The 4045-nt window shown below is 36.2% G+C and overlaps 1 pseudogene; it reads right to left on the bottom strand.

Annotated features, from left to right (window-relative positions):
- Positions 1–2504: 2504 nt before the first annotated feature.
- On the bottom strand, positions 2505–3423 carry LOC131408318 (olfactory receptor 8B3-like; annotated as a pseudogene).
- Positions 3424–4045: the final 622 nt, after the last annotated feature.

The following is a 4045-nucleotide window of genomic DNA, read 5'->3' as shown; positions in this document are numbered from 1 at the left end:
GCTTGAGAGAAAAAATGAGTATGCTATACTTAGGGAAAAATCCTGCATCTGTCCCCAACATGGACATTAATTCAATAAAATAAATTTTAAGAAGTAATTTTAACTGCGTAAGACTGATTTTAGAATCTATCAATATGTAGTATGTAGCTCTATTCTGTTGCATTATGAAAATCTACATTTACATCTTTCTATTACCATGACTTATTTATGTTTGTGAAATATGGCCCAATATGACAAAATGGCTAGGTACTATACATACAAAATGCTTGCGTGTGTGCAAGATGAGTGAACAGATTTAACACACACTTTTGGTCATCTCAAATTGTGATAAAATATATAACAGAATGAATGCACCTCTGCAATGTCTACCACGATTCTCAAATAGCACAGATATTATGTACTTACTGACATACACTTTTTTTCAATAAGGAAAACAATTTTATCAAAACAGACAGTAAGTAAAAGAAAAACAAAAGAAAAAACCAAGATCTCCAACCAAGATCAACTATTTTATATATATAACTTTTTAAGTGACAATGCATGTTGATATTGAGCTCAAGGGATATGATATGAGTGGTCTTTTAAAACCATAAGTCAAAAATTTAGCAATGCCAAACCTCTAAAAAATACAAAGTCCAGCAAACCAGTTATGTTAAATTTCACAATTACTAAATGATGAGGGGATTAGAAAACCAATAAAATAGTAGATATTATGAAAGTTATCTTAGAAATATTTAAATTATCACTTGATTAAGGATTAAGGAGTTTTAGAGTAGTTATCTTTTTATCTTTGTCAAAAGAAAAAATAATCCAACATCCAATTGCAGAAAAGAAACAGTCACACTTAGGTTTGTTCATCAAATGTTCCTTTCAAGTCGTCGTTGTTCTCAGAGCTCCATTTTGAGGTGTTTCTATCTTAAAATCTAAAAGGAAGTTGCATACGGAAGATTTAGTTGTTTCCAGGTCCTCCAACCCTATGGGTTTAACTTTTTTAATATCAAATAAGTTAAGCTTTTATCCTACCCAGAGAAACTCTGTGATTTCTGTAATATTTTAAAGGCCTTCTAGAATAGAGATGAGGGTCATAGTAAGGGCTTTCTTTTTCCCACCATTTTAATTTTTAAATTCCTTCACCCTAACTTGAGTTTTGATTATCATACATTATTTTGCCTCCTGAAATTGTTGTCCTCTCTCTTCCTGGTTCTCTCCAAATATGGCCACCAATTTTGGCCTTCATTCCCCAAAACACCATTAATGTATTGTCATTGTGCATTATAAGTTTTATCAAAGCATTACAGACACTGAAGGGTAACTACAGTATCTAAAGAACAGGATATAAATTCAGAATGAAATGCAGTTTTAAACGTCCCAGTCCTTTCTTTACAGGGGACTTCTTGTTTGCTGGTGATGAGTTTTTTGAGTCCTGGCCTAATGATCTGTTGCTGGGCTCCTTCCTCTCCCATGCCCTGTTCTCTGAATTACAAACACTTACAAACATTCTAAAGTCTTTTTTATTATTACTATTATATTTCAGAAAAATATCAGCTCCCTATTTGAGGTAAGAATCTCTTAACTATCTTAGCCCAACTGGACTTTTCTTTTACAAGAAAAAGAACAATCAAAATATTCTCCTAAATCAAAAAACTAAAACTACTACCTGAGAGACAATCATATAAAAATCCAACAAAGCATAGTCAACATTCAAAATAGGACAATTTTCTTATACTTTATGATTACTGAAATAAAAATAATATGATGAAGTAGATGAAAGTATACTTGAAAGAGTAGTAGACTGGAAATCAGGAGCCTAACAGTTTATTCAGGTTTTACACTAAGAAGCTATATGACTTTGATCATTAACTTCTCTGAGCTTTAGTACCGTGTCTATGCAATAAATATATATTGCCAATCTATTATGTGCCGGTTTCAAATTTACAAGAGTAAATATGAAATCTCTGACAAAAGAAGCTTAACGCATCATGTTTACAGCCAGAAAGTGGATGATATGTTATAGAATTTATGGAACCTTCCATATCTGTGAAACAATGGCATTTAAAGGAGACATATCCCTGGCCAGTGGAGGATGTAAAGACAGGAGCAGAAACAGAGCGTCTGACTCCTGATTCCAATAGCACATTATAAGTGGTGGATAGAAATCCCCCAATGGCACAATAGCACCCTAATGTTACTTTACTTGATCATTTGCAGAACCGTTTATCTTTTCCCAGGAGAGGAAAACAATCTCTGTAATGACATTGGAAAGCTAGAGGTAAATTTACTTTAATGTTATTCTAAAACAGGAAAAACAGTGAAGAGGAGAAGTTGTGAAATGGTGAGGAAGGAAGATCTATTATTAAAAATTTGGAAACAAATTAAGAGAAGACTCAAATAATTTCCCCCACCATGATAACAAAAATATATGATAAGAAGGCTCCCAACTAGAATATTGTAATAAACAGAATCTATGAATTTTATAACAACATGTGCAGAGACACTGGTGCTGATCAAAGCTTTCTTCTATTCAGGGTTTTTCTCAGAGCAATTTTGACATCTTTATTCCTCAAACTGTAGATTAAAGGGTTCACTGTAGGAACCACATTGGTATAAATGACAGAGGAGATTTTTCCTTCATCCATAGACCCAGCTGAAGATGGTTTGAGATACATAAATGCACCTGATCCAAAGAAGAGAGAAACAGCAATTATGTGGGAACTGCATGTGCTGAAGGCTTTGGACCTGCCCCCCATAGAGCTGATGTGGAGGATGCTGGAGAGGATGAAACCATAAGATACAAAAATGGTGAGACTGGGCACAACAGCATAGGTGCTCGACACAGCAAAATTTACCAGCTCATTGATGTAGGTGCTCGTGCAGGAGAGCTGGAGCAGAGGGAAGACGTCGCACAAATAATGGTTGATGGTGTTTGCACCACAAAAGGTCAGTCTCAGCATGCATCCCATGTGGGCCATGGCACCAGAAAATGCCATCAAGTATGAGCCAAGCATAAGGCTGGAACACACTTTAGGGGACATGGCAATGTTATACAAAAGTGGTTTACAGATGGCCACATAGCGATCATAAGCCATTGATGTCAGCACAAGGCATTCAGAAATAGCAAAAAAACAGAAAAAGTAAAGCTGAGTCATACACTCTATGTACGAGATGATATTCTTTGATATGAAGTTAATCAGCATTTTGGGTGTAATAACAGAGGTCTATTAAAGACAAATTAAACAGAAAAAAGTACATGGGAGTGTGTACGTGTGAATTGAGCCCAATTAGAGTTATCAAACCCATATTTCCTAACACAGTGACCATATACATTATTAGAAACAAGAAGAACAGGGGAAGTTGGAGACCTGGGTGGTCTGTTAATCCCAACAGAATGAATTCAGTCACAAAGGAGGCATTTCCAAGAGTCATTCTTCTCCAAAGGGATCTGTGAGCACAGGAAGAAAGGGTTACATAAGAGGAAAACCCATCTCTTTCCACAATATCTTGTCCTAGAAAAGGGGTTATAATGTTAGGAATATCTGATACTACCCTAATCAGGACCCATAAAGTCTGTTGTTACCATTATCACAATACTGAGTGACACTAATTTTGCCTTATTAGAGCCTTTATAGGCTAAATATAGCAAAGAGCATCATTAACCTAGGTAGGTCAGTGCTGCTATATGCAAATATGACTGCTGAAAAAATCGAGGAAGAAGAGGAAAAGATCTCAATATTTCTTCATTCACTTGAACCCTCTCCTCACCGGTAAAATTGGAGGCAGCAACCCCAAGAACCCGGTGCTGGCCTAATGCAGATTGGACTTGGTGGAGTGAGAACCAAGAAGATTGTGTTTAATCCAAAATGAAGGGACCAAAATCTAGGAGAGATTAAGTTACTGCCCCATGTCACAGAGTAAAAGTCACCAATGCAGAAGAATGGGAATCACATCCAATGGGAGGGAATTTAGTGAATGAGAAACTGCACCCTCTGAGCCCCTTACTGTCTCTGAACATTCCCTGCCCTCTCCTCGAACAGATTCTCCCTCCAGT

Source organism: Diceros bicornis, chromosome 7, assembly GCF_020826845.1.
Source record: "Diceros bicornis minor isolate mBicDic1 chromosome 7, mDicBic1.mat.cur, whole genome shotgun sequence".
NCBI classification, from domain to species: Eukaryota; Metazoa; Chordata; class Mammalia; order Perissodactyla; family Rhinocerotidae; genus Diceros; species Diceros bicornis.
This window is presented reverse-complemented; position numbering and strand designations above follow the sequence as displayed.